Source organism: Diadema antillarum, unplaced genomic scaffold, assembly GCF_040938485.1.
Source record: "Diadema antillarum isolate AM-2024a unplaced genomic scaffold, OU_Dant_1.0 seq00000400_RagTag, whole genome shotgun sequence".
Taxonomy (NCBI): Eukaryota; Metazoa; Echinodermata; class Echinoidea; order Diadematoida; family Diadematidae; genus Diadema; species Diadema antillarum.
Genome location: NW_027271391.1, coordinates 1634814 through 1646407, shown reverse-complemented (window position 1 = coordinate 1646407; position 11594 = coordinate 1634814).

Genomic DNA, 11594 nt, shown 5'->3' with positions numbered 1-11594 from the left:
TGTTCATGAAATATTTTGGAGTATACAGAAATACTGGAAGTGCTGGCACGAGTATTAGACTGGTGTGAGTGAAACACAAGCCACATAATTCATCTCATTTATTTTGTGGTTTTTAAGCTTTTAGCTCAGAGTGATTGTTTTTCCTCATAGAATAGATGCACCACACACCAAGCTACTTTTATAATGGTTAAGTCATTTATGTCTTTGCACAAATGACTTTGTCCAATATAAAGTTTACAGTTCCCCTTTTTATCTTTGAAAGTATGTTTGTATTTACAGGCATATGTAATGGCAATTATCACATTGACTGGATGAAAAAGATATTGGAACTGCGCAATATCCCTCCTCAAGGAAAAAAAAGAAGAAAAAGACTACTGCCACATTTACATTTCTTTTTTGTTTTAATATGATTTATGTATTAACTGTATGATGGTTTGGGAATCCCATAGCTCTGTACACATAGTCCAAGATCCCTAGCATAAAGTTGTAAAGTTCTTCACATTTCCTGCAACAATTTTGTTCCAGTCCTGTGGTGTAATCTTTTACAGCTGCAACCAGTTAGTCAATGCTACGACAATAAACAAATATATGTCAGTGCTTTGGTATTGATGGCGATATCTAATTTCCCATACAAGTACTTGTACTATGCAAAATACTGAAGTGTAATATCTAATAAATGCCTTGTGTTGACTAATCATGTAACATCAAGTGCCTGATTTTGCAATACATAAGTTATATAAAGAAATAGAAATATAAAGAAATATATATATATATATATATATATATATATATATAGATAGATATATACATATATATACATTTATACATGACAAGCTAAGAGTGTCTTATATTGTATACATTCACATTAACTCTGCATATGTTCAAATTCTTAGATATATCATCTAAAGGTTTCTCTCACATTTTATCAAATTTGTCAAATCTATAATCACTTTGAAATGCCTGCAGCAAGAAAATAAAGGTATAACCTCATTCTTTAAATACAATAACAAAATATGTTCCTGAGCATTCATATTGTTTTGTCTGTGTGTGCATTCGTGTGATGCAGTGTAATGTTCCACATACAACTGTATATTTATGTTGTAGGGCATGCTTGAATGGGTTGCAGTTCATTGTACCAAATGTTTATTAATCTGAAAATAAGTTAAGGTTTGTCATTCTGAAGGTTCATTTTTCCAAAGGTTTGTCATTCTGAAAATGTACAAGGTTCGTTATTTCGTAGGTTCATTAATCCAAATGTGAACAAAAAAAAAAAAATGTTATTCCAAACTTTCATTGTTCCAAAGAAGAAAGAAGCTTTGTAATTCTGAAGGTTCACTATAGTACCCACCTTCTGTTCGTTTTTGGATGAGCAAACCTTCTTTCATTTTTGGATCAATGAACCATTGGAATAGCGAACTTTTTTCTCTTTTTTTTTTCATTTTGGATTGATGGACCTTCAAAATAATGAACCTTTCATTTTTGGATTAAAGGACCAACCATTGAAGTAGGACCTATACAAAATTCATAATATTACATTGCTGAATAAGAAATTATTCCTTCTTTTTTTTCATTTTTGGAGTAACAAACACTAGCAGTAACAAGCATCACCCACTTGCATGGACCTCACCATAAGGGTATTTATATTGTATCTTAAAAAGAAAAAGAAAGAAAGGCAGTGGCAGTAAAGTATCTCATCGTAGACAGTTAGAAAACTTTTATTTTCCATCATGTTCCAGGAACAGCACATGGTCCACTACCTCAAGCTTTATTACTATAAAAGGTGCTGGTTGGGAAATGTAGGTGGCAATCACATAGTAGGACTGTCCACCAAATGACACCCACACAACATTTGTTTTGGAGTCACTTCATTGGCTCCCTGTTAATTATCACATTTAAAAAAAAAAAAAAAAAATTACAATCTTGTTGGTCACTTTTAATTGTGTTCATAGTTCTGCCGCAGGTTACAATGAATCTATGATGCCTTCTACCAGTGAATTGTGGTTGAATAAATGTATCTTCTATTTTTTTTTTCTCTCGTCTCCAAACACCACAATTATTATCCCAGTCTCGGAGAATCAACCCCACATCCTGTCCTCCATAGACTGGGCCTCCAGGGTCACATTTCATAAAACGTTGATATGATAGCATAGCAACTCTTGCTGGAATGGCAATTGTCATGGTAATGACAAGAGTCCAGCTTTCTGATTGGCTGTTGCCATGGGAAAGTGCCACATCAGCAATAGTTGCTATCCTAACAGCCTTTATGAAATGGGACCCAGGTAATCTACACATCTTTATCGTTTATGAAACACACAGGCTGAGCATGCATCTTTGAAAAAGAGAAATGAAACAACATTTTGCGCAAATGCCTAGACATAAACTCACACAGTATTTTCTGCTTATCTCAATTGCCTCCCTGGATAATTGACTGTGATTGTCACTTCCTGTAAATAGAAATTCCCATTTATGACACTTTATATATATATATATATATATATATATATATATATATATATATATATGTATATATATATATATATATATATATATTTATATATATATATGTATATATATATATATATATATATATGTATATATATATATATATATATATATATATATATATATATATATATATATATTATATCTGATTCTCAAAGGAGGGGGGGGGGGGGACTATTCTTCCAGAATTTTGCTGAAGATGAAAGATACACCAATGGTTTTATTTTCCCACAAGACCAACAAAGTCATAATCTCCATAGGGTGATTCAAAGAAATAATTGAAACACCTTGCTGATATTTTTTTCATGCAGAACATTTAGGGAATAATTATCATGACTTGATATTGTCATTTACAACAACACTACTGGGCCCTATGTAATTATAACATGTGTTTGCCATGGAACACCATGCAGTCCTTTTTTATGAATAGGCCTATACATAGTTGTTTTTTTTTATTGAAATGCCTTCCCTCCGCACTTGCTCTGACTTTCCTTACTTATTCACTTATTATGTTCAGAAAACTTTTTCTCCATCAGTTTCGTTTCTTTAACCCTATCTTACCTGCGGGGGGGGGGCATAATGCCCCCCCCCCCCTTGACACTTCGCGCGATATCTCCGCAACGCGAAAACCCATCCACACGGCGATTCGTGACAATTTACCTTGAAGCCTTGCGCAACTTTTAAGACCCAATTTGCGACGTCCGGGTACGCGGTTCCAAAGTTACGCAACATTATGTAAGTGCATGTCAGACCAAAAATTGCTCAAAAACATGATTTTGTGTATAAAACCAATGCAAAGTTTCTATCTCAAAATCATAATTGTATCATTATTTTTACTTTTAGTGATTAAAAGTAATTAATTTTATGTTTCTAATGATTGAAATGGTGTCGCCAAAGATTCCCATTGAAAAAACAATAAAAACCACAAAGTGAAAAAACAAAGAAATACATAAGAAATTATAAAAACAATAAAATACATGAGAAATGAAAATTGATACCAATTTTTTCAACCTGAATTTAATCAGAATTCACAAAAGAGTCTTCAAGCAAAAAATTTTGAAGTTTGGGGGCTTTATTTAATGATTTACAGCCAAATTGTAATTTCATGCATAAATTAACATAATTAATTTGTATAGATTAAAATAGAGCGATTTATTTAAATTTATCCACACAGCCCAATAGATTGCATCATGAGTGACTCGCATGCAAATTTTCGTAACGAACGCGAGATCCGCGGCCGAGATCATAAGGGGGGGGGGGCATCATGCCCCCCACCCCCAGGACTTTAAGCTCACAAATTAACCATAGCCCAGGTAACTTAGGGTTAAGACAGTGTGGAAGCCAGGCCCTTATGGACGAAGGGGTGAAAGGTGAATGAGATGAAATAAGTGGCAAAGGGTATTATGGAGAGTTGAATACAAAAACCAGTCTATCCATTTTTATCTATTTGAGGTATTTGAGATTGAGTCTGTATGTGGTGGAAAACAAGCTAATACAACAATTAGAATATATACGATAATTCATATACAAAAAATAAAAATAGGACTTATCATTCTGTTTTTGCATTCAAAAACTCATGTTCTCAACAAAGTCCTGCCTAATGGTTAGTCACTTTGTCATCATGATAAAAATAAAGCGTATTAGGGCAATTAATAATTATTAATACTGGTTAGTGATAAAGTTAGAGGTAAAGATTAGGGCTAGGGTTAGGTGTAGGATAGGGTTAGAGTTTGGGTTAGGGCTAGATAGGGTTAGATGTAGGGTTAGAGTTTGGGTTAGGGTTAGGATTAGTTTCAGGATTAGGATTAGGGTTAGGGTCAGAGGCGGGTCTGGGGTAATTTCCCAGGGGGTGATTGCCCTAGACCCAATAAAGTCAGGAAAAGTTGAAAGTAAGAAAAATATTAATGGTAGGGTAGCTTCATCATGTCGAGTCATTCATCGCAGCCCGAGGCTGAAATAGGCCTACCAATGATTTCACAAAATATGTACAATGTATATACAGAAAAAAATGTGATATTAATCTAGACATTTTTTTTTCTGAATCATTAATATTTGGGAATATTTATCATATCTGGATTTCTCAGGTAAAGAGTTCAAAGGTTGGAACTTTTTCCTGTTAATGACAAATCCTATAATTGATCCTGTCGGTGGGATACTTTGCATTATTTCCGTTTGCAACAGGCGCAATCCAATACAGTTGTAATTCTTTTTTACAATATTTCATCATAGATTCATTTTGTTCAACTGATGCTTGCCTTTACCGTCGTGTGTATTGAAATGTGTGACAGATTATGTGTCATTCGAAGCAGTGGCGTAACTACGGGGGGGGGGGGGGGGGCATGGGGGGCACGTGCCCCCCCCCCCCAATCCGCTGGTTAAAAAAAAAGAAAAAAAAAGCCTACCAAAATGGTAATTCAAGGGTTAGTAAACTGCTTTTGAAATCGAAATGAAAGGATGATCAAGAAAAAAGATATTTTTCTAAGATTTCTTTTAACCATATAATTAAAGAGGTATATATAGTGAAACATTGTTCAAAAAGCCCGGAGACGACAAAAGATTGTGATTCAGCGTGATTCCTGGTTGGCATTTTGAATACAAGCAGGATGTGCGCAGTGTATTTTATACTCAGAACATCGGAATGGCAAAAAGAGTTGCTGCAATGTTGCGCAATGTGATGTTTGATAGGTTGTACATATTTGCTATCAAAGCTTGATCATTGATTTTGCAGTGTTGCTTTACATACTAGTCTATATTAAAATGCCTTGCATTGCCAATAATAAAACTTTTCCATGTATATGAAACACACACACTCACAAACACAAACAAATTAAGGGATGCTCTATATAAAGTGCAGATTTTGGACATCCTTCTCCCGCTTGGTCACTTCGACGCCCCCTCGCTGGTCATACCTCCCCCAATCATGAACATAAACAGACACCCTTGACTAACAGTGGCGGATCCAGGGGGCGCACCGGGCGCCCCCTCCCCCCTGAATTTCCAAAGCGAAAAAATATAGCTACAAACGGCAGTTTTGGGACTGTAAAATGCCAAAATTTTCAAGCTCGCTCGCATTTAATCGTTATGCCATTCTCCTGATGTTACTGCCAGTAATTGCCAGCAGTTGCGCCCGGTGCGCCCCCTCTCCTTAATTTCCAAAGCGAAAAAAATATAGCTACAAACGGCAGTTTTGGGACTGTAATGTCAAAATTTTCAACCTCGCTCGCTTCGCTCGCTTGCATTTAATCGTTATGCCATTCTCCTGATGTTGCTGTCAGTAATTGCCAGCAGTTGCGCCCGGTGCGCCCCCTCTCACTTAATTTCCAAAGCGAAAAAATATAGCTACAAACGGCAGTTTGGGGACTATAAAATGTCAATATTTTCAAGCTCGCTCGCTTCGCTCGCTCGCAGTTCGCTCGCATTAACCGTAATATGCCATTCTCCTGATGTTACTGCCAGTAATTGCCAACAGTTGCGCCCGATGCGCCCCCACCCCCCCCCCCCCCCTGAATTTCAAAAGCGAAAAAATATAGCTACAAACGGCAGTTTGGGGACTGTTAAATGTCAAAATTTTCAAGCTCGCTCGCTTCGCTCGCTCGCATGTATATATGCAATTCTCCTGATGTTGCTGTCAGTAATTACCAGCAGTTGCGCCCGGTGCGCCCCTCCCCTTAATTTCCAAAGCGAAAAAATAAAGCTACAAACGGCAGTTTTTGGACTATAAAATGTCAAAATTTTCAAGCTTGCTCGCATTTAACCATTATATGCCATTCTCCTGATGTTAATGCCAGTAATTGCCAGCAGTTGCGCCCGGTGCCCCCCCCCCTGAATTTCCAAAGCGAAAAAATATAGCTATACAAACGGCAGTTTTGAGACTGTAAAATGTCAAAATTTTCAAGCTCGCTCGCATTTAATCGTTATGCAATTCTCCTGATGTTGCTGTCTAATTGCCTGCAGTTGCGCCCGGTGCGCCCCTCCCCTTAATTTCCAAAACGAAAAAATATAGCTACAAACGGAAGTTTGGGGACTGTAAAATGTCAAAATTTTCAAGCTCGCTCGCTTCCTCTCGCTCGCATTTAATCGTTATGCCATTCTGCTGATGTTACTGCCAGCAACTGCCAGCAGTTGCGCCCGGTGCAACCCCCTTAATTTCCAAAGCAAGTAGCTACAAACGGCAGTTTGGGGACTGTAAAATGTCAAAATTTTCAAGCTCGCTCGCTCCGCTCGCTCGCATTTAATTGTACCGTTATGCAATTCTGATGTTGCTGCCATGAGGTGCCCCCCCCCCCAAACGTCTTGACCCACGGTACGCCCCTGATTCGAAGATTTAGAGTCTGGAGAAATCATGAAGTAGATGTCTGATGTCTGTTGACCTTTGAATGCTTGTGTGGTGACAGCTCGATCAGTGATGCACTATAAAATATTATTAAAAGTACATGTACAAAGCATAAAACACAGTATGATACCTGTCTCTGTGTTTCATAAGTAGAGTAATCTTTTCTTGTGATATCTTTGACTAATAAACTGTTTTAAAAACCCTGTTTTACATGCACTATGAATAACTGATTCATTTATAAAATCAAATAGTACCGGTAAGTTTATTACCGTGGATTGTACCCGACTTGGGCAGTTTAACACCTATACGTTCGCACGCGATCGCTCGGCCAGACAGCAGCTCTGCAGCACGCGACTCGTGTAATGTACCGGTATTATATGGAAGGCCATCGATACCATTAACGCGTACTACTTGACGTATGCTCCAGAAAGCATACGTCAACTATCTTTTTAACATACGTCAACTAATTGATCAATCAGAGCCCTCAGTTAAGTATACGTATGCTCAGTTAAGCATACGTATGGAATTTTGCTAGTTAAGCACGTGTATTGAACTTGCATACATCATCCTTTAGCATACATATGCTCAGTACTATCTGAAAATCGTTCTTGTAGCTTGACCAATCACATGGCGTCTTTCATCGTCTCGGAACTCGCACCAGTGAAGTCTAGTGAAGTCTAGATAGACTAGACAAGTCGTATCAGAGACATATCATCCCAAGCAGAGAACCTGATACACAACTCGCCCTTGCATTGGAGGTAACTCATCCTCTCTGTTTCCTGGAAGCTGTTTCACAAAGAATTTAAAGGGTGTGTACAGTTCTGGTCGAGGTGAGGATTTAGCTTTTAACGTTTTGCGAGATATTCAGAAACCACTCTATGAGATGCCAAAGAGCATGCAATTCTAAGGGGTATCAAAAGTTTATTTGATGAAAATCGGTTTTGAAATGGCTGAGATATCCAAAAACAAGGTAAAACAAAGAGATCCTAATAAAGTTGTGGCATGTCGCCTTTTATTATTATCATCACTTTTTTGATATCTCAGCCATTTGAAAACCAATTTTCATTAAATAAACGTTGAATCCTTTTTAAAATTACATGCTCTTTCATATTTCATAAGAGGTTTCTCATTATCTCACTTAGGAATGTTCAAAACATGAATCCCCACCTCAACCAGCACTGTACAGTCCCTTTAAGTCGATCTTAAATTATAAGATCAACTTGAGAAATTATGGTATGCCATTGGTTTCCCTCTCTAGTTTAATGTGATTTTTCTTATAAAATTCACATCAAATTGAGATAACAATTTTACAGAAAAATGTATCTATGAAAAAGTCTCTAAATCTTAATTTTCGTGTGAAAGTTTGAATATCATTGAAGAAACACAGCATACCATAATTTCATGGTTGATATTAGAATTTAAGATCGACTTCAAATCTTCGAGAAACGCCCCCAGATACGGCAAACTATACAATCAGCAGGGCCGCCGGATGTTACAGAACAAGAAAATGTGCGCATCATAGAAAAACGGGTCTACCAAACACACCCACATATTACGCACCTGTCTTGCAGTTGCTTCATTGGCTCCCTGTTAAAGGGGATATCCAGTCCAAATATAGTCTGATAAGAAAGAGTAAATCTTACGAGTACGACAGTAAAAAATTAAGTGAAATCGGACCAAAAAACAAAACAAAACAAATAAGGGTGTCATGACATTTTGTAGTTCGCTAATTTTGCAGGAAATAGTTCGTGAACGGTCAATATGAATATGCAAACAGCAAAGCGATGATGACATCCCCTCACAACTTGCTATATAGAGTTGAATTGTACATGAAATTGTGAAATTTCCAGTTTTTCATGTAAATGCAATAATGCCCCAGTCTCAAATCCTGATACATGTATATCTAACTGATCACTATTCTGAATTAACCAATATTCAACTAGGAATATCATCATGTCGCAGACTTCAATAATATAGAAACATTTAATTTTTGTCATTTTTTTTTTTGGGGGGGTACACAATCAATGGAAAATCGAGTCTGCAAAATTAGGGAAACTACAAAATGTCATAACTTCCTGATATCATCTTTACCGTTGTACTGGTAAGATTTTACTCTTTTAGAGTAACTTATACAAGGACTGGATTTGCCCCTTAACGATTGCATTGTTTCTAGATAATGTTGCTCGCTTTTCATTATGTCCATGGTTCTGCCCCAGGTTACAATACCTCTCTAATTCAAAGTTACACCCCTCAAGATTGTTGTGATCATCTAGGACTTCTGGTTCTCAGTTGTTTTCCGTAAAGTCATGAAATCATACCCATATGCGAGATATCATTTATATACGCCTGCCCCAAACTCTGGAATAGCCTTCCTTACGACATCAAAGTATTTATTTAAAAAAAGTATTTAAAACTGTACTACATTTGTTTTAATTTCGCTCTGTATTTGTGCGCTTAGAGCACTCACAGAGTGGATTTGGCGCTATAATTTAAGATATATCTATTATTATTATTTTGAAAACGATTTTGTCAAGTAGGGCCAATGGGAAGGGACTCATTTTTTATTGTTATTGAACAGTTTGATATCATCTGTTTTTCTTCTGTAGGAACAATACACCATTCAAAAGTTGTATAGAACTTTTAAAGGTTCTCTTGTCTGCCTCTACATGGAAGACAACAATTGCTTTGGTCAAAAGACAGGGTAAACCCATACAATCGAAAGATAAATCGGCGACCTCAAATAGAGGGGGAGGGGGTCAAGGCAATACACGTCGAGTTCACCAAGTGACACACCTGTAAACATGTAATTCAATAAAAGAAAAAAACCAACAACAACAACTTGAAGAAACTTGAAGAAACTAGCATGATTTTTTTTTGTGTATAGATAAATTGGGTTTTGTTATTAGTATTAAAAAGAAGGCCCTTTACAGAGTATATAGTATCAGGGTCACACCGGTGTATCACAGCTTGCAACCCACTGGCAATTAAGCTACATAAATGTACAGATTGACCTGCATTATGTATAACTGTAATATGTATAGATATTGTTCTGGTAATATTAGGACGAAGGAAAAGAAAAGAGAGGAAAAAATAGCACGATATTTTTTTTGAAGATGGGTTTTATGGTATTAAATTAGTATTTTAAAAAAAGGCCCTTTACAGAGTATATTATAGTATTCAACAGTAGAGTACCTGGGTCATACTGGTGTATATCACAGCTTGTAAGGTAACACTCTCGCAAGCTACATAAAGACACAGATATATGCATAGATATTGTTCTGGCAATGTTAGGACGAAGGAAAAGAAAAGACTAACAAAGCACAAACAAACTTAACAAAAATTAACACTATTCGCTTCTAACAATATTTGATATCAATAGCCTATATACAAGAGATATCAAAACTCCAGTGAAAGATTAGAAAACAAAAACAAGAACAAAACAAAAGCGAGAAGACAACAGCGAGACAAGTTACCTTGGGTGCAATCACGAGTTGTCTCTATAGTGACCCTGGGGACGAGCTATTTTGGTGCACGAGTTGACCAGGACATCACCGACTGACCGTGCACGCCATTTACTTACGAGATTTCGAGATTGTAATGTTACAGGATATCTGATTTAACGATTCCGCATGCATCAACTAATAACTGCGCATGTATATGCAACTTTGTAGTAGCATATGTATGCTCTGAGGTGATGTATGCTAATAGCTTACACGTGCTTGTACACATTGTTAACCAAGAGCTCTGATTGGCCAATAAGCATACGTAGGCTATGCAAAAATAGCACACGTATGGTTTGAGTTAACTTATGCCAAATGCATATGCGTGCTTAAATAGCATACACATGCTTAAATAAGCATACGTATGCTTAACTGAGGGCTCTGATTGATCAATTAGTTGACGTATGCTAAAAATACTGTATAAGCTGTTATTTTTGTGTACAGATATTTTGGCGAATGAGGAGGCCATATACGTTTTTGCGAATTGACGCCGACGCTTAACGTTAACGTGCTATTACCCAAGCGCATGGAGACATTTTCGCGTGTTGTTGAATTCGCGATCCAACTGTGATTCGCGAAATTCGCGAAAATTAAACCCTCGCGAAAATAATAGCTTATACAGTATTAGCTGCTGTATGCTTTTTGGAGCATACGTCAAGTAGTATACAAATAGTGAATGGTCACGAGTGCAATGGTACGAGATTTCGCACGAGGTGAAAGATAGAGGCGCTCTATTCAACGAGGCGAAGCCGAGTTGAATAGTGCACCTCAACTTTCACCGAGTGCGAAATCTCGTTCCATTGCACGAGTAAAGACCATACACTATTTGATTTATACAACGTCCAAGTAGATCCTTTTTGTCTAAGTAGGCCTAGAAGTCTATTATGTATGAAAAATATAGCCATACTTACATGTGGATCCACTGCGATTCTCTTTCTGGCTCGTGCAATCAGTGTAGATACAATACACGTACACTAGCACTATGTAGGCCTACGTACGCGCATGCATGTACCGCACACGTATACTGCGCTAGCTGCATGCGATCCTCAATATGCAACACACAGTACGCGCAGTACCGTACAATTTCTCGAACTGTGGAATAGAACGAAAAAAATCGAACCAAGTTGCACGCAAAAAATAGAATCAAAATTGCACGGCGCGTTGAATGGAGTACTTATTGAATATCACGTCACCAACAATCCTCCAATCAAATTACAAGGATCTACTTGGACGTTGCATAATACGAGTTTAATGGCTGC